A 24,563-nucleotide genomic window follows, 5' to 3' on the forward strand; every position below is an offset into this window, starting at 1 on the left:
GGGTGGCAAAGCAGCCAGTTACAACTCCTCTGCTCTCCCGGATTCCCTTCTGATCAGAAGAGGCCATGGAAATCAGTGCTGGCTGACTGCAAATGGAGGCAAAACTCACAGGGTGGAGCTTCCGTGGCACCATCTCCAAGGCTGTTCCTCCCCCTTTACCTTGACTGGAGCATAAACGCGACGCCAAGGTGACTGAGGAGCAGCGAGAAGGAGCCAGGTCCTCACGAGTTCCTCGGGCACCAGCACCTACTCTGGACTGCCCCGCCCAGATTCCTCATTAGTGAGGAAAACATTGCCACCCTTGTCTAAGCCAAAGAAGCCAGCTCTCTCCTCCACGCAGCTGAGCGTGGTCCTGACTGATGCTGCCTGCCTGCTGGGCCTGGCCTTTCTCTCCCCTTCCTGGTTTTGAGGAGCACATGTCTTCTATTCTGCCTATATGGCCACAGGCAGAGATAGGAGAAAAAGGGAAAGAAAAACTGAAAAAGAAACAATAAAGCATTACTAATTGCACATTATGTAACTTTACAAGTTTGATTATTTTTGGAAGTTATTTGGAAGGAAAGCAGTAGATCTGTTATAATACTTTTTTCCTACAATGTCCCCCCATCTGTTTATTTTTTACACCTCATTTTGATGAAATCACTATTCGTATTATTTTCCTCTTAGTTTCTTTAATATGTAGCTATTCAGTGATCTCCTACTAGACTTTTCCAGTCGATTTTAACTAGTATTTCTTGCTCCAAAACAAAACTCAATCATGACATCTAGGATCTCCCAAACCATAGCGCATTAAAAACATTACGTCGTTTATTCTTAGAGTTGGAATCTTTATCACTACTGAATCATAACTGTCCCACTAAAAAGTCTTCAAATAACTTTAAGGCATTCATTAAAATGACTGCTCACAAAGTAATGCTAAAGAAATCATCACGTTCTTTCAGATATTCAGATAGTACCCTTGTCATCACGTAGCCTTAGACTCATAACAGAAGAAAAATAGGTAAGCCAAGCTCAACGTTCTTAAAAACTTTATTTTTTTTAACTTCACAGAAGTTAAGAGTTTAGAATGTTAAAGAAGGTTCTTTAAAAAGAACCTTACAAAGCTTTTGGTTGTTAGGTTTGTTTTGATATGTCAATATATCATCTGCTAAAACCTGCATTCACAGTTACTCATACACCTCAAGTGAAAACACCACCTCACTTTGTTTAATTACCTCATCATTGATAGAAAAGTTGGTTAGGGATTAAGAGTTATCAGAACCACTACTTAATTTACCCCAAACATCAAGACTATTTACTTTTTAGTGTGTGGATCCAACTTTTAAGTTGGTCATAGGAAAAAATATTCCAAAATAAACTTACTAAATGAAGAACCAAACTGAGAAAAACTTGCCTGGCATTTATTCAAGTTACAGAAACTCATAAATAACTAGGGGATGAAGTTAGGGGCTGATGAATTGCCGTGGAGCACGGGAAATTCATTTTCTAGGACAGTCTCTGCCTCTCAGGTGCCTCGATTACGTGCGTCTCATAAATACAAATGACTGCACCAGCCAGGTGGCTCCAAAACCTGCCGTCTCCTCTCCAGGGTCATTATTGGGGATTCCTTTCTCCTTCTGTCTCTCCCCCCACTTCTCCTCTCCAACTACAACCCTTGTGACTGCAGGGCAAATCCCCAGGGGCAGGAGAGGAGGCAACAAAGGACACGGGGAGGGAGGAAAAAAGTGAAGCTTTGTCACCCCTTTCTTCCATCCCTTATAACTTCTTACGTCGCCTGCTTGGGGGTGGCAGGCTGAGGGGACCCTCCTGTCACAACACACAAGGCCCCTCATGAGCTGGCTCCTGAGGATCTTGTCTAAGGTCATTGCCTAAAGCGTTGGCTGGTCCTGGGAGGGGCCCTGCCCAGCACAGCGTGAGCATCAGCCCAGCGAGGGCCAGGCTCCTCCCGGCTCCCACTCTGCGCTCCTCCCACGCACATTCCACACTCAACACCTTCCTTTCCACGCGCCGTGAGCAACTGGAGAGCAGAAAACGTCTTTCCTCTGTATTTTCAGGGCCTGGCCGCCTTGCTCAGGAACGGGTTCAAAAACACCAGTGGTGCTCAAAAAGTACTTGTAGCACGAATGAACAGCTCGGGCGTTTTCCAAGTGCTGCATCCCAGAGCCCCCGCCCTGGCTGCCACCCCATGTCCCCTGCCGAAAGTTAGTCTTCCATGGTGAAGAAGGAAGATGAAGTTAACTGAGCTGCTTTGCTGAAATGGAAATGAAACTACTTAGGGTCGTTTTGCCAGCCTGAGACCCAGAGTTATCAACTAGGTGTCCCCACGCCTCTAAATTTCTCCATTTAGAAGGAGGTGGCAGGGTGTCACCAGAGAGACCCAGACTTTCATTAAATGGGTGGGGCTTTTTAAAAGAAAAAAGGCAAAGATACAGCTCTGCATAATAACAGCCAGCATTCAGTCAGCCTTTATTCTGTCCAGACACTCTTGTAAATACACTACATTTATTGTAAACTTGAATTCTTGAATCAGCTCTCTGAGGTCTTGATGTTCTCCCTGAGTCAGAATGCGGAACACTTTCTCTAATGCATTAATATCCACTCAACAGAATATTACCAGGCATTAAAAAAAGCTAGTGTGTATATGTGGAATCTAAAAAATCCAAACTCATAGATACAGGGAACAGAGAGGTGGTTGCCAGAGATGCGAGGCAAAATGGATGCAGGGGGTCAAAAGGGACAAACTTTAATAAGTTCTGGGAATGTGATGTACAGTGTGGTGACTATAGTTGATAATACTGTATTGTATATTTGAAAGTTGCTAAGAGAATAGATCTTAAAAGTTCTGATCACAAGAAAAAATTCTAACTATGGGAGGTGATGGATGTTAACTAGACTCATCGTAGTGATCAATATATACAAACACTGAATCATTACGTTGTATACGTGAAACTAATACAATGCTGTATGTCAATTTTATCTCAATAAGACTAGAAAAACAGAGCTGCTTCTAAAAGAAGAAAAGCATGAAGTGTGAAGACTAGGTGGGAGCATAGGAAATGTGTACACAACTAGTGAGAAAAGAAAGATAGAAAGCACAGGCCCCGATAATCTACAGCCACACAAGCATCTCACTGTAACAGGGACTGAAAAAGAATGCCCACAAATGAGGACGCTTGGGTAGGAATGATGAGCAGTGTCTTTTTTACATTATTATTATTGTTAAAAGCTTGCAGCAGAGAGAAACTCAGGTCGGAGACAACCAGTGCGGCAATAAGGAGGAAGTAAAAGAGGTCTGGGGAGAGAATCAGGGAGGGATGGCTCTCAAGCTGATCCAGGATCAGGAGTTGTTCCAACTCAGAGTCTGGGCTGGCAGGTTGGGACCTCCATGACTCCCGGCCCCCAACTCCCAGACCACCGGCCACAGAAACACAGACCCAAGGCTGTCCTGCCAGATGGGGATCCTACCCCACCAACCCTGACTGGCTCAGAAATGTGAGAATCCCCTCTCCCAAAACCTGGCTGGACAGGGAGCAGAGGCAGGGCCAGGCCAAGCTGCCAGAGAGAGGATCTGTTCCACTCTGCAGGTCAGAACAAACTCTCCCAGGGAACTACTTCTCCAGCCTGCTGACCTCCTGCTGTTGGTCAGGCAGGTTGTGAAGTGAATGGCTTCTACGGGCTGGGCAGAGCCTAGTCCAGGCCTGTAGGCAACGTGCTTCACTGTTTCTACGGGAAAACCCAAGTCAACGCCAAAGAACCGATTACAAAGGAGCCTTAGGAAGCTGACTGCTCCTCCCTGGACCCCATCTACACAGCCAACACGAGTGAAGGAGATGAGGGTGAGCGCCCACAGGCTTTTTGGAGAGAGTTTTAACTTTTTACTGTTAGGGCCTTGTTTTCTTGCTATATTCTCCTTCTCAGCAAAAAAATGCTTAAATAGAACTTAACTAGTTTTTTTTCAATTCAGATTTTAAAAACAGATAAATTAAACATTACAGATACAGTTAAAGCCTTCCAAAACTCCTTGCTGATCTCGTTACCCATCCTCATTCTTCAGGGGGACCGCTGTCCTGAATTTGGTGTTTCTCATTCGCTGCATGGTTGTACACTCTAGCTACGTATGGCTGTGTCCATCAGCAACATACACTTGTTTGGCATATTTTCAAACTTTACGTAAATGGTACACTGGACTTGTATCTCTTTTACTCAGTTTTTGCTCAACATTGCTTTTGAGGTTTATTCATATTAACACGGCTCCAGAGAGTTCACTTTTAGTTGTAGCATTCTATTATGTGTACATGTCACATTACTATTATCATAGCATTCTATTACTGTTACTATTCCTTGTAGTATTTAATTGTAGCATTCTATTATATAAAGATATCATGATTTGTTTCTTAATTCTCCTGAGGAGTGGGATAGCTGGGTGGTAGAGTACGAACACTTTTAACTTTAAAGAGAAGTTTGGTAATGTCTAATGAAACGGTTGAACCCATTTATACCCCTGCCAGCCGAGGTTGAGAGCTGCTGTCTCTCACCCTCAGAAACACTTGATATCATCAGATTCTTCAGTTTCTGCCCATGTTATGGAGATGATATGCAACCTCATTTGGGGCAAGATCTTTATTCACAGATTGAAAAAGGGTTTTTTTTCCAAAATGATCTTATAGGTCAGTGTTTGTCAAAGTGTGGTCTGGGGACCCCTTGAAGACCCCTGAGACACCTTCAGGCATCACTGAGGTCACAGCTGTTTCATAATAGCACCAAGACATCATCCGCCCTTTCACTCTCACGCCCTCGCAAATGCACAGCGGCGTAATCCAGAGGCGCCCCACACGTGACACCATAATAGGCTGCGTGAGCATCCAGTAAGCCGGGCGGTAAGGAGATCTGCAAAAACCTGAAACAATGCCACTCTTCTAGTTACTTTTGTCTTGGAAAATGTGATTATTTATCATTCAAAAAAATGTGTTAGCACATTATGGGTTTTTATTGTTCTTATATGAATTAATAAATATTTTCATCTATTTCAGTTTTAACTTCCAATGTGGCAAACATCACTAGATGTAACATACATATAAACAAAAGCTCTTCAGGGTCCTCAACAATATTTAAGACTGTATAGGGGCCCTCCTGAGACCAAAAAGTTTGAACGTTGCTGGCATAGGGCACACCCTTTTGTTGTCACTTCCCTCTGAAGTCAAGGACAGCTGACGTAAGTCGGTCCTTCCTGCCACAGGCCTGCACCCTGAGTGCCTGAGGGCTGCTTCTCCTTTAGCCCCCAGGATCCTCCTGGAAAGCAGGGGCTGGGACTGGCCTCCTCTAGGGCGAGTGAGTTGAGGCTGGGGGCAGCTGGGCAGTGCGCCTGAGGTCAAGCAGCAGGACTGAAGTCCCAGCCTCGCCGCCGCCAGAGGCCCCTCTGCCTTCACCATCACAGCCACTGTCCTCCCTCCCTACGCCCCCAGCTTTCTTCTCTTAGTCATTCTCTGAGTCAGCCACCTGGAAACTATCAACTCATCTTTGACTCACTGTCTCCTCTTCACTTGAAATGATCTGAATTCCCATCCCAAGGCAGCAGAGGGGCGAGGGCTCTGAGGCTGGCTTCCTGGAGGTGGAGCAGCAGTAGGCGTGGCCATGCTCCCCTCCCCCGCCCCTCCCCCCCACCCCCGGCTTCCAGTCAGCAGAGCCGGGAGCCCAAGGAGATGCACAGGATGGAGACCTGGAAACAGACCCTCCAAAAGGGCAGCACTGAGAGGGAAAATATTTGCCAGACAGGCTCTGGAAGGAAAGGTTGCCGAGGTCCCGGAAGAGAAGGGGAGATCCTTTCCCTCTGGATTTCTCTGTCTCAGGCCCATAGGTGGGGAGGAAGTGTCAAAATCGGGCATCTGCCTGTTAATCATTCCATCTCTTAACGTTATTCCCACTCACTGATCTCCACTCAGCAAATACAACGGCGTGGTAAGTGGGCTGTGAAGGATAATAGTAACAGACAACATTTATTGGTGTGAAAGGACGCAGGTGACTAGAAATGGGGCCTGGAGAGGATGACGAGAGCCAGCCCTTGAAGGACCTTGTAACCCAAGAGTTTGGGTTTTACCTGGAAGGTTCAATCAAGGGAGTGGCAGCCTCAGATTTGCTCTTTATGAAGATCCTCTGGCTGCAGAGTGGAGAATGGATTTCCGAGGAAGCGCGAGCAGGAAACAGGGGGCCTGGGATCAGCTCACGACTAGTAGGAACGGATGAGCTCAGTGACCGAGAGGCGAGAAGCAAAGATGCGAATGGTTTCTAGGGGGCCTTGAGTTACCCCATGGCCTCCTCCCTGGATTTCCTTCCAATCAGCCGTGAGCATCACCACCAGATTAACCTTCCTTAAATACCACTTGTCATGTTGAGGAGAACTAGGCAGCCTGCTGATTAAGTGCCTTGGCTCCAGAGCTGAACGGCCTGGGTTCAAGTCCTACCTCAGCCACTCTACTGTGCCCAGTTTCCTCATCCAAAAAACAGGGTGCTACTGGAAATAGAGTTTGCATCACAGGGATGCTGGGAGTCAACGTATATGAGAGCTCTTATTACCTGTTTATGGTAATCCCTCCAAAAACATCAGACCCTCTCTTGACATTCCTCCCATCAGAAAACTTCAGTAGAAAACCTTCTATTTCCATCTGCAGAGTTACAAGGCCTGCCTCTCCAGCTCCTACATGATGGGGCCCACCTCCCTCCCAGCCTCATGGAACCCCATTCCCCGCATGCGTCCCATGAACACAGCACATGAGCACGTGCCTTGGTCCTGCTGTCCCCTCATTTCAGTGGAAATGAAACTACTTAAGGTCCTGTGTTTTCCCCGTCTACCCTCCCCACTCCTTCTGTCCCTTACACGCTCATCACCACTTCTAGAAAGATGACTCCAAATGCAGGGACTGGTGACCAGACCCTGTATAATCATTCTCCCCCAAGCAGGACTGCATGTCATTCCTACCAGGAGGCCCTCATGCCACATAACTCACAAAGCCACTCCCGCTCCACCTGTCACTGCTGTCCAAATGCTCAGCACTCACAGAAGGCCCAGGGCACAAACTTGTCTTTCCCAAGCTTTGTGGAGCCCTGTGGAGGCTCCAGAAGCCCATAAATAAAAAATAACTTTGGTATTAGTTAAGTTTTCATCAGGACTACCAGCTATGAAATATTTAAAGACTCTCTTGGGTTATTAAACAAAACCAATGTTGTGTGTTAAAAAAAGATGGGACCAAAATATATGAATTAATTGACCAAAATATGTTTTAGGGGAAGCAAAGTCTCACCCCGAGCAGGACTTCACAAAGTGCCTGTGTCCTTCTGCGCTTCAAGTCCTTTTGTTTCCAGAGCTTTACTGAGCTGTGATTAACAAACAATAGACTTCACAACATTAAAGGGTGCAGTTTGGTAAATCTCCTGTTCTCTTAATCACGAAGCTTTATAACAACCAGCATTTGTATTAGACTACTGAAGGTTCTCTTACAGTTTCATTCTCTTATAGTTTCAAACACAATTGTGTAACGAGAAAATCCAAGTCAGCCTACAGTGAGGCATTCCACACCTGTAAGTTACTAGGAATTCCCCTCGCTTGGGAAGACGTGTTCCAGAATTTGAAATTCAGAAACCAAAATGATTTCTTCTTCAATGAAAAATGATAGCTTTGCATTTTAAACCAGCATGTTGTAGGCACTTGATTTGCATTTGGCTAGAAATACAAGATTTTCTCTAAAGTATGCCCCTCATTAGCTATCATCTCTCTACCTCTGTGCTCAGCTCCATTCTCAGAGGTGGACTCACACAGAGGTTCAGAGTGGCACCAAGCGCCAGGCCCCTGCAAATGCTTGCTTTTGATTGACTCACTTCTTCAGCCAACCTTTCCTGAGCCCCTGCTTCTTACCAGGCTGGGCAGTCCCGTCCCATCAGCAGCTTACAAACAGATTCGAGACATAAGACACAAATTGTCAGCCCCTGGGAGAGCCAGCGCACAGCCGCATCCATGCACTGTAGGGAGCCAGCTGCGGGCGGCTGGGGGCGGGGTGGGGGCGGTGTACCACATACACGCTCCCTTCCCTACTCCGCCAGGATGGCCGGTCCACGTGGTCTGGTTTCTGACTCAGATTCCCAGATTCTTACCCTCTCAATATTTTCTCCCTGACCACATCTTTCTGGAATGGAAATGTCTCCCTGAATTCTAACCTGTTTAGATGAGCCCCAACTGTCCGTGCCTTTCCCAAGACCAGGCTCTTATTTCCTGAGCCCATAGCTATGGGCTAATGTGCAGTGTGAATGGACTCGTCAATCAAACTTGCCTGACCATTAAGCGTCCTCTCAGGCACTTGTCAAAATGACATATTCCGGGACCCAACTCCAATCTCTTTGAATCAGAAACTCCTGGGGAAAAGAGGCTTCAGACGAGGAAACAGGCTCAGAGAGAAGAAATTACAGGCTCAAATCATACACGTGAACGCAGAGCCAGAAGTAGACCCAGATTTTCAGTCTCACCTTCCTTCATGTTGTAATTAGACATATGAGAGGGGATGGGGCTGTATTTGCTTCAGCTTCGCCCCCTTTCTTTAATCGCTGCCTCCTTGTTCCATTTCCAGAGTCATATATGCCCTCAGTCTCTTCCAGAATGTAATCCTGTGTTCCGACAGACAGAAGGGCACAGTAGCTGCCCAAAGTGGGCGGGGTGGCAGTGCAAAGGCACTGTCCATGGAAGGCCAGGACTCTGGAAGGCGAGAGTCCCTCCATGTCCCAGGACGCGGCTGCTTCTCAGTAACTACTAGCTGTCTCCCGATGAGAATGGGGCCCAGCTTTGCTGGAAGATCCAGATTTTCGGGTGAAATCTCAAAATGTCACTCCCCTGATTATATTATACAATGTAACACTCCATGGTTGAGACTCGAGAGAGAAAATCTGCGGCTGGCCTTGAAGAAGCCGTCTGCTACGACATGAACGGCCTTCGAGAGGGCCACACGGGATGCAGCCTTGCAGGTGGCCTCAAAGCTGAGGGCCTCAGTCCTACAACGACAGGGAACTGAATTCTGCCAACAACCACATGAGCTGGGAAGAAGATCCTAAGTTCCAGAAAGGAGTGCAGCCCCACTGGCGTTTTGATTGCAGTTTTGTGAGCCTCTGAGCAGAGGACCCAACCAAGCCAAGCCCAGATTACCGACCTACAGAAACTGTTAGACAGTAAATGTGCACAGTTTTAAGCCGCTAGGGTCGTGTAATTTGTTACACAGTAATAGAAAATCAGTACACCCTCCTGGGCCCACCCCTCTCAGATACTGCTTCCAATTCTAGCGGTACCCTCTCCACCTGCCAGCAACATTTCCATCCCTAACTGCCCTGATCTCAGCTGGCTGTCAAGAGACAGATTAATCCGACAAACTGATTTACCATTTATGATTTACCCTCCCTGTTAGGGATTCTTTGCCTTTCGTAAGAGAGGGCTTGGACAGATACTGGCTAAATCCATGTGTGATTGATTCAAAATGAAGAATTTCAGAAAGTCATGCAGGAAAGCAGGAGTAATTTGATGACTGGAGATTAGCCCAGTGGCCTCAAGACATACCACATTCTTTACCTAGGAGTAAGTTCAGCCCAGCCAAAAACACGCTAAACAGTGGGACAAGGAGCCAGGAACCACATTGCCACTTATTAGGCAGACTTACTGGGAAAAGCTTCCATTTTCCTCTGTGTGAAATGGAGAGGAGATCTCCCTGCCTGCCTTGAAGGCTGCAGTGAGGGTCATGCCAGTTGGCCCATGTATGTGAGATGACGGAAAATATACATTGTTCTCCCCCACTTACAGGCACAGAGCTCCTGAAACCCTTGGAATTTTCTGGGTGGTGAGAGAGCTTTTTGTTCTTATGAGGTGACTTTCAGTGGGCTCCTGGATGAGGGCTGGTCACTGGAAAGACCGAGCCATGATTAGAAGCTTGGATTTTCAGCCTGCCCCCCATTCTCTTGAGAAGGGATAAGGGCTGGAAATGGAGTTAATAATTGATCAGGACTACATGATGAAGCCTCTAAAAATCCCAGTAGTATGGGGTTCGGAGAGCTTCCAGGTTGGTGAAGGCATCCAGGTAGTGGGAGGGTCATGCACCCCAACTCCACAGGGACAGGAGCTCCCACGCTCGGGACCCTCCCAGACCTTGCCGTGTGTGTCTCCTCATCTGGCTGTTCATCTGCATCCTGTATCATGTCTTTTAATGAACTGGTAAATGTAAGTAAGTGTTTCCCTGAGTTGTGTGAGCCACTCTAGCAATTAAACCTGAGGAGGGGGTCCTGGGAACCCCTGATTTGTAGCCAACTTGGACAGAAGTTGTGGGTAACCTAGGAACATCCTTCTTGCAGCTGAACTGGGGGGCAGTGTCGTGGGACTGAGCCCTTAACATGTGGGATCTGACACTCTCTCCAGGTAGAGAGTGGCAGAATGGAGTTAAATTGTCGGACACCCCGCTGGTGTCAGAGAATTGCTTGGAGGGGGAAAACCCCACATATGTGGTGACCAGAAGCGCCAGAGGTGTTGTAACTGACAGTCATGTGAGGGTAAAGGAAAAACAGAGGGAGGAAAAGACTGACGTTTTCTGTGCAGTGTGCACAAACTCGGTAAGTAAAAAGCACATTTACAAAAATAGATTGAAGTGATGAACAACCCAAATAATTTAAGCTGAAACGACCCTGGCGCACCGTCTGACCTCAGACCTGCAGCCTCACGCCGGCCTCGCCCAGGTCTGCTGTCCGGCTGCCCTGTCACTTCTTGCTCCGGCTGGAGGCTGACCTTCACTCCTCCCAGCTCCCACGCAGCTAGAAGGGGGGCCGGTCTGCGAGGACGCTCCTCTCACCTCCGGCTGCGATCAACCAGGCAGGAAGAGGCCTCCAGGAAGGTCACGCCATGCGGGTGTCCGGGAAGTTCCCGGACACCGGACAGAAACAGCCCCTGACTCCCCGGGCTGCAGACACGAAACCCCCCTGTGAGACGGAGCAGCAAGTCCTCAAGCCGAAGCAGTCAGCCGCCGAGAGCTCCAAGCCCCGCCCGGCTCAGCAGGCCTCCGCCTCCCCCGGCCCAGACCCGGCTCCAAACCGCAGGGGCAAGCGCCGCTGTCCCCTGATGTCGGCTCGGCTTGGAGTGACACCCGCATCAGGCAGGAGCTTTCCTGGATCTGAATGGACGAGAAAAGGAGTCAGGAGGAAGAGAAGAGGTTGGTCTATCCTCCTGCTGGTCAAACAAATGTAAAAACCATGAGAAGAAACAACAGCTTCCCATTTTGAAGCCAGAGGTTGAACTCAAGGATCACATGATTGGAGGAGGAGGGGAAAACTCTCATTCCTCAACTAAACTATTAAATTATAGAATTTCATGATAGTGGTAATACTAATACCACCACGACAGTACTAAACATGTTTCCCGTGTGCCTGGCACCGAGCTAAACGCTTCCCACGCGTTCTCTCTCTCAGTCCTCACAAGAGCCCTAAAGAGATGGACGACCACTGTCGCCCTTGAACAGATGAAGAAACCGAGTCTTAGGGAAGTGAAGCAGTTTACACAAGGGCATGAAACCAGCAAATGACAGTGCTGGCTCTTGAAACCAGCTGAGTCTGCTCCAGAGCCTATGCTCTTAGCACTATGCCATCTTGCCCCTGAAAATGGAGAAGCACAACCGTGCCCCACTCCCCAGAAGAGCCAAGGGTGCTGATCACAAATCCGCCCCTGCTACAAGCTCGTGGCACTCCCTCCCCAACCTGTTCTCCCCAGAGCCTCCTCAAACAGGCCGGAAGAAGGGATTCTCCCACACAGTGACCTCCCCTCCTCAGAGCAGACACCACGCCCCACGCCATAGATGTCCATATTCACGGGTGCTTCTTCTTCTCTAGAAATAAAATATTAATAAAATACACTAGTCCTAAAAGAGTCCGTGCTTTTAACATTTTCAGAAAGTGAGAACCCTCTTGACTGGAGACAATCTAGATACTCAATTTCCCTTGCAGCTTGGTGCCTAACAAACAAATGGATCCAGTTTTTGAATCCAAGGAAGAAATTGTTGGCTTTGACTGGAACAGTTTCCCTGCACAGCCAGGACTTGACACAAAGGCAATACCGTTTTATATTATTGAGGTGTTTTGCAACACTAGATGGGATTTTGTTTGTTTGGCATCTTTTTCAAGAACTTAAAATTAGTAAGCAATAGAGAATCTGGAGCTGATAAGTTTATAGTAGAATTGTAGAAAGAAACATGGGTTAAAATCATCAAAGATTTGCAACCTGAAGTTAATACTCATTGCATTTGGAGAACGTAAAGTTTAGGCAGAGATGAGAGTGAAAGCAATAATAGAAGCAATGGCAGCCTCTATGTGGAAGAGAAGAGAATCATTAAGTGGGCACATGGAAGCCAAAGAAAGGTCACGGCTAGCTTTGATGCTGCATTGTCAGAGTTGTTCTTCCACAAAACAGATCTACTGCTCCGTGCGGCAGTTTCCTGGAATACAGCTTGGAGCTATGTCTAATTACAGAGAAGTCAGGAGGAAGGACGATCATAAGGAAAGACTCGGGGATAAGGAAGAAAAGAGAAAAAAGGAAAAGCAAAAGTGGGGGCTCTAAGTTAAATCCAACATGGGCAAGGAAAATCAGTGTAACAACAATAAAAAGATTCTGAAGTTTCCAGAAATGAAACCTCATGAAATCTAGATATTAAAAATAAAAAAACAAAAAATACTAGATAGTATATGGGAATTCTTGGTATCAGAACTTGACCTGTAGTTCAGAAAATAATAGTAGTAATGTTTAAGGCCACAGGAAGTAGTGGAAGAGTGGTCGACAGAGAATATTATTTTGGATGATATTTGTGCTATATGGATAAACTAAGAAGTGGTTTTCTAGTTTTTGGTTTTCATAATAATAGCTATTATTTGTTGAGTGCCTAGTGTATCCAACTCTGCACTAAACTCTATGTGTAATACTCTATCAGATTTAATCTTCCCAGCAAGTCTACCAGATAACTATACTTAGCCCTCATTTGTACGTGAGAAAACTGAACATGAGAGAGGGGACGTTGCTCAAAAACACACAGAGCTACCCGTCACTGCCAGCCCCACATGACTAGATGACCCTCAAACCTGTTCAGTCTGAAGCATCATCCTGAACACCACCAACACTCACCGAGCAGTTTGCAGAGAGTGCCATTTTTAATCCCCACCACAACCCCTTGAGATGGTAATTATTGTTACTCCTGTTTTACAGAAGGGGAAACTGAGGCTCAAAGAGGTTAAATAATGTCCAAGGTCATCTAGCTGGTAAGGTGGTAGAGGTGGGATACGAAATCAGACAAGCCGACTCCATATATTGAATCATTGCATGCTTCAATATTCCATACACTTCAGAAATATGACGGACACTTTAACACTCCTGTACAAATAATACAGAACTAGTATTTCAATAAATGTTAATAAATGCCTTGCTCTCTTGTACTTTGAACATGAGAATTGGCCTCAAAATCAGGTCAAATTCAGTTACAGGCAATTTAATGCAGAGACCTGTTGGCTGTGTTTTATTTTCATTTTCTCATTTTGATAGAAATATGCCGTAATGAATTAACTGTGATAAATCACATTAACTAACAGTCTATTGGCATTAGAAATAAAAAAAGAGCCTAGGCTTAGTCTTATCACCTTTCTAAAGCAACAGTGAATTAACAAGTGAAAGGAAACAGTAAAGGTGGTGCCTGGAAACCCTACCCTTCTTCAGGCTTCGAGGCGTGTGTGTACTTGTGAAGGCACAGAACCTGGCTGTTGCGTTTTGGTAACCGACTGAGATTTTAGGTATATGTGTCTGCCAACAAACAGGAGGAATAATGAACTTTGAAGAGTTCAGCTTCTCTCTCCTTTTCCACTTTCTTCCTGCCCTTTAACTTTCACAATGAATTGGTTATATTATAGGTATTTATGTAACAATTGCAAGGTACTCCAGAAAGAAATAAATTTTGTAAAGCATGAATTCGTCAGGATACAATAGGCTATGCTACATTAAAACACGAGCCAGTGACTTAACAAAGATTAATTTCTAGCTCACACAGAGTGCCAGTCACTTGGGCAACTCTCCAGAGCGTCTGTCCTCCACGTGGGGACTCAGTGATCCAGGCTGTTCCCATGGAACGGCTTCACCATCTCAGCATAAAGCCCTTGCTGTAAGCTCACAGCAGCAGAGGAAGGAGGGGAGAGAGGGGGCTGAAGGATCACACGCAGGCTCTTAAATGCTTTGGTTCAGAAACGGCACATGTCGCTCTGCTTATGGTTCAGTGGCCAGCATCAGACACTTGAGCGAGGGGCCTGGAAACGGAGGGAAGCACACCTGTCTCTGGTGGGTAATAAACGTCTGACAGAGAACATGACCTACATGGTTTCTTACTACTACCGCCACTACTTTTACTATTACTACACGTACTACTACTACTCTGGCTGCTGCTGCTGCTATTACTACTACTGTTACTACTATTACTATTACTACTACTGCTGCTATTGCTGCTGCTACTACTATTACTACTGTTACTACTATTACTATTACTACTACTGCTGCTATTGCTGCTGCTACTACTATTACTACTGTTACTACTATTACTATTACTACTGCTGCTATTGCTGCTACTACTACTATTACTACTGTTACTACTATTACTATTACTACTGCTGCTGCTATTGCTGCTGCTACTACTATTACTACTGTTACTACTATTACTATTACTACTGCTGCTATTGCTGCTACTACTACTATTACTACTGTTACTACTATTACTATTACTACTACTGCTGCTATTGCTGCTGCTACTACTATTACTACTGTTACTACTATTACTATTACTACTACTGCTGCTATTGCTGCTGCTACTACTATTACTACTGTTACTACTATTACTATTACTACTACTGCTGCTATTGCTGCTGCTACTACTATTACTACTGTTACTACTATTACTATTACTACTACTGCTGCTATTGCTGCTACTACTACTATTACTACTGTTACTACTATTACTATTACTACTGCTGCTGCTATTGCTGCTACTACTACTATTACTACTGTTACTACTATTGCTATTACTACTGCTACTATTACTGCTACTACTACTCTTGCTGCTGCTGCTACTATTGATAGTAATAATACTACATATTTATCATGACCGAAGTTTGTTCTATTCATCATTTTTCAAGGAACAAACTTTTGGTTTTGTTAATCAATTTCACTAAGTTTATTTTGCTTCATTAATTTTGTTTTTATCTTTAATCGGCTGTAAATTCATCTACTCTCTGGGACTTATTTTTGTTGTCCGTTTTGTGTCTTCTGGAGCTGGGTACTTTACACTCAATCTTATTTCCATATCTTTCTTGTTTCTTTATCTATAAATTTCCCTCTGAATGCCATGTTGGCTGCTTTCTATGGTTTTGGTACATACTGCTTTCATTGTGGTTTCACTCTGAATATTTTGCAGTTTTACTGATTCCCTGTTTATCCAAAATTATTTAGGAATATGCTTTGTTAATTTCCAAATGTATAGATTTCAAGGGGTTCTCTTCAGTTGTTAATTTATAACTGCGTCTTGTTTATTCTTGTGTCTCGCTTATCTTCGTGTGCACGGGGCTGGCAGGGAGAACGCACTAACAATGTGGATGACTGGGTGAATGAAGTTACCTGTGTGGGACGGGCCTGGAGGTCCAGTGGCTAAGTTCATACGCTCTGCTTCAGCGGCCTGGGGTTCACAGCTTTGGATCCTGGGTGCAGACCTATGCACTACTCATTGCGTGATGCTGGGGCAGCATCCCACATACAAAACAGAGGAAGATTGGCACAGATGTTAGCTCAGTGACAATTTTCCTCAAGCAAAAAGAGGAAGGTTGGCATCAGATGTCAGATCAGGGCCAATTTTCCTCACAAAAAAATAAGTTACCTATGGAACTCTGAGCATCACATAATGATACTAGAGGTCTGTATAATAGAAATAAAACCCTATTTCATCTTCTGACATGTCAGTGGCTTAAGAGGTGTGACAACACTTAGACTGCTTTTGTTGTATCTTCTCCACATGCACAATGTTGAGCATATAGTAAACACTTCATAAATACATCGTAAATGTGATTTGTGAGCATTCGTATTAGTTTCTTATTGCTGCTGGGACAAATTGCCACAAACTCAGTGGCTTAAAACAACAGAAATTCGTTATCTCAGAGTTCTGGAATCAGAAGTTCGAAGTGGGTCTCCCTGGACCAGTCGAGTGTCGGCTGGTTCCTTTCTGCAGGCTCTAGGAGAGAAGCCATCTTCTTGCCTTTTCCAACTTGGAGAGGCTGCTGCGTTCTTAAGCCTGTGCCTCCCTTCCATCATGAAAGCCAGCCACACAAGTTTTTCCCGCAGTGCCATTTCTCTGTTTCTCACTTTTTTACCTCTGCCTTGGCCGTTTAAGGACCCTTGTGATTATATTTGCCCACCAGATAATCCAGGATAATCTTCTTATTTTGAGACCAGTTGATTAGCAGCCTTAATTCCCCTAGCCATGTAACATAACATATTCACAGGTTCTGGGCATTAGGACGTGCATATCTCTTGGGGGCCGTTATTCTGTCCACCACAAGGTGTAATACCAAAAAAAACAAAAGAATAGAGGAAGAAATGACAAGGAATGGACAAAATGGAGTGGTAACATTAATAACAGTAATAGGATTTGAGATCTGTAAGGACAGGTGCATTAGATTACAAGATTCTGGAACAAAGCAAAAACATTCTCTACTCAACGCGATTAGCTAATTCCAAGCGGGCATGTGCTCCCGCATGCGCGCACACGCACAGTAATATCCTGGTTAGCCGATGCCACAGCTAGGATATAATTGTTTGCTAATTAGACAAACTAGACAAGAAATGAATTACGTGTTTTGTTATTTATAGAACTTTTGTAGAAAAAGTTCCCAAATTCTTTTCTTCCTGAAAAAGGATTATTTTCTTGCCCCTTCCGTTCTAGCTGACTTCTAAAATTTCTGGAAAACTTCTAGAAGGATGGATAAAAATGTCAACATTTGTCTACCCCACCTAAGCTGTCGTGGTGTCAGGAGGGCTAGTGACTGCCCAGGCAGGCTCGCAGACCTGAGCCCCGCTGGCCTGGCTCAGAGAAGGCTGGCGGACATCGCCCCCTTGTGCGGAGACATAGAGAACCCACTCCCTGTGGCAACCCAACCAGTTTGCTGGAGGACACTTCTTGGCTAAAACTCCACGGAAAACAGTTGTTTGGAGAGTGAAGTTCCCCAGAGCTTTTAGAATCAACATTTTTCACCATTTTAAACCTACTTATTGGGAAATCTTTCTAAAATGTACTACACAAAAAGAATAATCATACAGAGTCAATCCCGCATGAAAGGATATAACAGCATGAAATAAATTGTCCGTCTCCTGCCCTGTAAAGACGACTTAGGACGCGACGTCAGCGATTCCTCCTGCCTGTGAGCCTCAGTTCGTTTACTGCTCATAGAGCAGATAGAACACCAGCATTCTTCTGCATGTTTACGACATTTTCTAAAAGGTAGTTTGTTACTGTTGTTGTGGTTTTGGTTTTTTCCCTCCTCTGTCGCTGTCAGGGGTCACTTTTTGATTTTGAGTTTGTCTGTGTGGCTTCCTTTAGCTGTATCCTTCCCCTCCTCATTTGCTGTGGAAATAGTAACTAGGATACCATGCTAGTTAGAATTGTGAGAAAAACGAGGTTAAAGAGGCTCCTAATAAAGCTCCTCTTACAAGTGAAGTGTATGAGATTTAAGACAGAACCAGAGTAACATTGCACACAGGTCAGCCCATTCCATCTGGAATTTGTGACTGTTTGACATCTATTTGGCTACTTAGAAGCTATTTTTACTTCTTTTCTATTTTTGTTCTGAATAGGTTAGTTGTGTTTTGGCAAGATGGAATATTGCTATATTTTTCACTGCGCCAAAGTCTTGAAATGGGATAAAAATTCCTCACTCCTAGGGTGAGAAAAAAAAAAGCCATGCCCCTTTCAAAGTATATGGCAACTTAAATATAAAACTAGGGCTGTGACCTAAATGTCCATTAAAAGGAGAATCGGCAAAGTGTAGCTCATCTGTACAATGGAATCCTCCACAGCCATGAACTGCATAGGCTACGTGTATGTACACCACTGGAAAATATGCTCATTGTCATGTTGTTTAGTTGTGGGGGGAGGTACACCGATAGAAAAATGCTCCCATCTTTGGTCCCCTAAGAGACCTTATTTCCTAATAAGCAGGTGCCCGCAGGATCCAGCACCGTCCTCAGAGCACTGTCCCACTAATCATGCCTCCTTATATTACCACCCCTCTCCCCCTGCTTCTCTCCCTGGTGCCTACTTCTGCTCCCATGATCACCTCCCCAAGCCACAGTACAAGCCTTTGTCTCACGCTTTGCTTCTGAGAGAAGCCAGGTAAAGAAAGACATTGTCAAGTGAGAAAATGGTGTCTGGAGCTGCTGCAGCACCCATCTTGCTACCGTGAGGGCAAGACCAAGAGAACTGCAAAGAAACTGACCCAGATCCGTGGCACCGTTGGGCTACCGATCCACCACCCACCTCTAGACATCTTCTTCCATGAAAAGAATAGCCCCTTATTAAGTTGCTTGCAGGTGGGTTTTCTGTTATTTGCAGCCAAAAGTACTCTATATGATACACAAGGCCAGTTGAAGTCCTCCTTGGTCCTCTTCATCTAGAGCTGAAGGCAGAGGGATAAGCCCCCAGTGTGGGAAGCCTCAGGGTGGGGGCCAGCAGCTTCTGATGACAGAGTCCCAGCTGTGGAGAGTGCTGGCCTGGGAGCAGGAGAGACAAAAGACAGAAAACAAGTCCTGTGGTAGATTCTTCTGCCAGTGAATCCCTCTTTTTGCCTAAAATAGTTGAGGAAGAGTTTCTATCACTCGCAAAAAAAGGTCCCGCCTAATTTAAGTGTGAGCTCTTTCTTGTTTTACAAAAAAATGTGGGTGTACATGTGTGAGTATATGTTCATCTAAGCATGGAAAAAGCATGAACAGCTGTATGGACGTTCTAAACAGCCACCAGTAGTGATTTCTCCAGGAGAAGTGGAAGACAAGTGAGCAGGACACATGTACCACTTTTCCTTTACAGACTTCTTGTTTAAACTTGCTATAACCAGCTTGTATCATTTTTATAATTTTAAAAAACTAAAAACTGCAGAAACTCTGAGATAACGTGTGTGTTGGTTTATGCTGTTAAGTTTGAGGTATACAGCAAGTGAAAACCAATACACTCAAGGAGTCATTACAAACCTGAAAACCGCTCTTACAGACCACCCAGCAAACCTCAGACAGATGACCTCAAGTCCCAACGCCCTCACAAAACCAGTAACAACGTGCCAAGGGAGGGACTGATGCTGGGAAGTCGTATCCAATTGGTCTGTGACCATGGCCTCCTACCCCACACACACAAATAATTTCCATTATTTCCCCCAAAATCCAACCCAAATAAACCCACAGTCTAAATTTAAAAACAAACAAACCATAAATACCATGCTTGCCATACAAAAGCAGCTTCAAGGCAAGCTCCTCCACTCACCCCCTCCCAGTCCAAGATGCTCTAGACAGAAAACCCACAGCTGGCAGAGCTCCGTGAGTGAGTGTAAAGGATGTGGGGCCAAGCTAAGTACACAGCTGATGGGTGGAGCCAGGACCAGAGAGGGTGGGGTCACAGGAAACAGATACAGCTGGCTCAGCCATGAGCTGCGCAGCAGGTGGGTCAAAGTGCACAATTATGGGGACGTGACATTCTCAAGGTGTAGATGGTGTTGGCAAGTGGAGCACAGGCAGCTAAAAGAAAAGCAGGTGACAGTCCAGAGTGATGTCAGCAGGACCCCAAGTGGTGGCCCGAGGATGGCAGGAGCAGAACACAGACTGAGGACCAGCAAGATCTTGTGTGCAGCTGGGGGGTTGGAAGGCAGCATCCGATGATAGATGAGACCTGGAATTTCAGGTGGGAATATTGAGGCAGAAGTTCAAGGGTATGTCTAGTAAGAGCTACATGTGCTTACTTACCACATGCCAAGTGCTTTAAACTCAAATTTCACTTAATTCTCCCAAAAACCTTTTGAGGAGGGAACTTTCATCATCTGCATTTTTCAGACGAAGAATCTAAGGTAGACAGAAGATATGTGATTTGCTCAACGTCACACAACTAGCATATTAGTCAGCTCAGTCTGCCGTAACAGAATGCCACAGACTGGGTGATTTAAGCAACAGAAATTTATTTTCTCCGAGTCCTGGAAGCTCCAAGTCCAAGATCAAGGCGTCAGAGGGGTTGGTTTCCGGTGAGGCCTCTTCCTGGCTGTGACAGCTGTCTTCTCGCTGTGTCCTCACACAGCCTTTCTTGTGTGCACATGCAGAGAGAGAGATCTCTGGTTTCTCTCCCTCTTCTTATAAGGACAACAGTCCTTCTGGATTAGGGCCCCACCCTTATGACCTCATTTGACCTTAATTATCTTCTTAAAGGCCCTGTCTCCAAACACAGTCACATTGGGAATTAGGGCTTCAACATACGAGTTTGGGGGGAGGGCACACAACTCAGCACTTAAGAGCTACTTAGTAGCAAACACACACAGTGTGACTCCAGAGCCTAAGACTCTCTTTTTTTTTTAATTGAGGTATAATTGACATACAACATCATATTAGTTTCAAGTATACTACATAATGACTTGATATTTGTATATATTGCCAAATGATCACCACAATAAGTCTAGTTAACATCCACCATGACACATAGTTACAAAATTTTCTTCTTGCGAAGGGAACTTTTAAGATCTACTCTCTTAGCAAATTCCAAATATGCAACCTGGTATTATTAACTACAGGCACCAAGCTGTGCATCACATCCCCACCTAATGCTATTCTTGTGTATGTGTTTTCACATTTTGTTGAGGTATAATTTAAGTATTTTAGTTCAGTAAGTTTTGAACAAATGCCTACAACCATGTGACCCACATTCCTAGCAAGAGCTACCCAGTATCCTCACCACGACACTCTACAGACTAAGTGACCACAGGAGGGCTGCCCTCGATGGATTCTGTGGCAGCCAGGAGTCATCCTTGGCACTGCAGACACCAGGGCCACTGGCAGCAAGACTTGCTTCTGAGCCCTCCTTGTGCACCCACACAGGGCTCCCCACCCACGCCAGCACTCACGCTCTGCTGCTCTACTCCGGGTCCCAGAGACCGACCTTTGGGAGCACGTTCCCAGAGTATTCCTCCCCTCCCTCTCTGCCTGAGGCAGTGTCTCTGGCACCTCCTCTGTGGCTCCAGGTCCCACCACGCCGTCCCACAGCGGTTTCCCACTTTGGTAGAAAGCACCTCCTCCTGTTGACCTCCAGGTTGGAAAGCAGCAGTGGCTTCCTGCTCTTGCTGTGCTTTGGGTTATCTCACCATCCACTGTTTTGGCTTCTCAGCTCTTCCACCTTCTGTCCGGACAGTTACCTGCATTAAATTCCCTCTGTTTCACATACTCTTTTCCAGTTTACACTTTTAGAGTGCACCATATACCCCCTGCTTGTCAGGACTGGGGCGGTCCTGGGCATCAGATGGAGCCCACGCGGAGAGACCTGAAGGCGGAGGACTCATCAGCAGATGCTTCTCCAAGAGGATACCAGAGATGGTGTTCACATTTGTTCTCCACTTGTTGACACTTTGTTGGTCCTTGTTAGCAAATTAGCACTCTCCTCTAACTCATCGCTGCCCGCGCTCACCCGTATCTCAGGTGGGCCTCTGCCAGCGGCCAGGACCAAGGATGCTTTCATCACCTGCTTCTTCAGCTACTGTCTTGACACCAGGCTACTAACTGGATGTGTCCAACTGATAAATATTTTCAAAAAGCGTGCTTGTCCATATGAAGTGGCTAGGAAGGAAGAAGTGATTAAGGAGGGCAAGACGGACACCCCAACACCGAGGGGCCTTCCACAGCCTGTGGGTGTCCCCCAGGATCCTGCCAATCATCTAGGGGGGTGGGAAGGAAGTCTTCGCAGAGGCTTAAGAGGCCAAATGCAAGGTCAGCTCTAGCTCCAGGCTCCAGCAGGCTCGGGCTCACTGTAAAATCCGCAGTGAGTAGATCCCCAGGACTACCGCAGAAGGACCTCCATCTCTAGTTTGGCTGCAAAATTAAGTCTTGTCTTCCAAGGGCGTCTGGCGTTAGGAGGGAGAACCAGCAGGCAGCCCGCACCACTGGCTGGGCCTGCATCCGGGGACTTCTCCAGAACTGCGGTAGCTGAGTCACGTTTCCCTCCTCGGCTCACACCCCTAGGCAACGGCTGACTGCGGGAGCCGGTGTCAGATGCCCCTCTCCTTCCCTCGCTGTGCGATAAATCACTGCAGCCGGGGAACCTTCGAGAAACGCCCTGGCAGCTAATGGGAGAAATGTAACCCCGTACAAGGAAGACTCCCGTTAGTCACAGCTTTTCGTCTGAAACCCAGAGCAGGCTCTTGCTTTCTCTGGGAACAGTCAAACCACAGTTCTCACCACGTTAGCTGCTCGAGCAAAAGCAGCTCCGAGAACGCAAGTCTTCAGGGCCTCTGAGCTGGATTGAAGGCGACCTTCAAAGGAGAGATGCAGCACCCTTAAAAAAGTCAAAGAAGTAAGTAAGCTTGCTACTGGGTGGGCGGCTCCCCTCCACAGTCCACGCAACACCTGCGCCGGCAGGTGAGTCCAGGAGAGCCGGGGCTGCTTGGGAGACCGCGGAAAACAGGGCGAGACGGCAGGGCTGCAAGAGATGCTTCGTTCCAAAGGAAAATCACGACGAGCTAAAGCTTATGATAAGAAAGGACCTCAAAGCAGGCGGCTGGAGCTATTTTAAGGGTGAAGAAATACCCTTTGTGGAGAAGTGTCTAGGAAAAAAGCACAGAGAGTGCATGAACATCATATTATAGGAACAAAACATTCCCTCCCAGATAAAAGCCCGTGCGGAACTTGCGGTTTGAACATCACCTAAGCCGAAAGCAGGCCCCCGAGCAGCGGTAAAGAAACGCGGCCGCGGTGCCTGGAGCCCCCGCCCGGCCTCCTCCCGCCGCCTCCCCCGCTGCCGCCGCAGCACCGCGTGCTCCCCAGGCGCGGGGCACAGAGTCCTCTGAGAAGCGGTCTCCCCCAAATTACGCAGACGCAGCGCCGCTGACTTCCTGTCCTTCCCGTGCCAGAAGCATTTGCTATGTAGGAACCCAGTGAAAATGAGCAACGCTTCAAACAAACGGCGAATCACTCCCGTAAAATCTCAGGGGGAGTGTCGTACCCACACCCTAAGTGGTACCACGTGTACAAGTATGCCTTAAACTTGACCTCTTTTAGAGCATTAATTCACATTGCGTGGGTGTGAGAACACTATTTTTAGAACGCGGACTTTCAGAAGTTGAGATTGCAACTTTCAATCAAAATAGCCATGTGTCTAAAGAAGGCCGGCAGAAAAATATTTATGAACTTATTTCCAACTTGTGTTCTCCTGCTCACATTTGAACTTTCATATCAACAAAGGTATGGGAAAGCTTTGTCAAGAACCAGCAAACCTTCCTAAAGTCCGGTTCGACCTTGCCACACTTCCCTTCTACCAGCGCACCCAAACATTTTGGAAGAGTTTTATCCAAATCATCCTCTGGTCCTGGTAGGATAAAACACAATGAATGACAGATCTATGTCCATATTTACAATTATAAGGATTCCTACCCTAGCATTGCATTCTCATTCCTGACTGGGGTAGACTATTGCTAGAGAGAGCTACAATAATCGCTCTCCACTGCTTGCCCTTTTCCAACGCAGCTCTGCCACTCCTTCCATCAATGATGGAGTCTACTTCCTCTCCCCTTGAATCTGGGCTGGCTGTGTGACTCACTTTGACCAAAAGGATCTGGCAGAAGGGACTCAGTGTGATTTCCAGGCTTAGGCCTTAAGAAAGCTTAGAGCTTCCCTTTCGCCCACTTGGACCCCGAGCCTCCACATCAGGAAGTCCGGGCTGTGCTTCTTGGCTGTTGGAGGAGCAGTGAGGTGCCCCAGCTGACAGCCAGCCCCAGACGTTAGCGAGGCCACACCTCATCCCCCAGCCCTAGTCATGACCAGCCAACACATGGAGAGGCAGGCCTTCTCCACTGAGTCCTAATCAAACTGCAAATGTACAGAAATCACAAGCAAATTGCTGTTTTAACCTACTGTGTTTTGGGGTAATTTGTTACATAGCAGTAAATAACCAAAACACTGACCTTACACAAAAATGACTAAATTGTGTATAGCTATCCAGATTTGACACATCAAAGATGAGGTACTTGAACTCAGAAAGCATAATTTGTTTTAGTACAAAAATATGAATGATCAAAGTCCAAGTTATACTCCGAATCAGAGTGCTCCCCCCATATCCATGCTCCCCTCCTTCCGTGGCAGTGGTTCTCAAACTGTGGTCCTGGACCAGCAGTATCAACACACAGGAACTTGTTAGAAATGCAAATTCTTGGCCTCCTACTGAATAAGAGACTTAGGGTGGGGCCCAGCATCTATAGTTCAACAA

At 46.2% G+C, this 24,563-nt stretch overlaps 1 long non-coding RNA gene across 1 annotated transcript; it reads right to left on the reverse strand.

Annotated features, from left to right (window-relative positions):
- Positions 1 to 20,651: 20,651 nt before the first annotated feature.
- On the reverse strand, positions 20,652 to 23,134 carry LOC139045151 (uncharacterized). Its single transcript, XR_011503022.1, has 2 exons — positions 23,006 to 23,134; positions 20,652 to 22,905 (listed from the first exon to the last, which is right to left on the reverse strand). It is a non-coding gene; the product is annotated as an uncharacterized lncRNA (long non-coding RNA).
- Between the last annotated feature and the right edge of the window lie 1,429 nt (positions 23,135 to 24,563).

This window comes from Equus asinus, chromosome 4 (assembly GCF_041296235.1).
Source record: "Equus asinus isolate D_3611 breed Donkey chromosome 4, EquAss-T2T_v2, whole genome shotgun sequence".
Classification (NCBI taxonomy): Eukaryota; Metazoa; Chordata; class Mammalia; order Perissodactyla; family Equidae; genus Equus; species Equus asinus.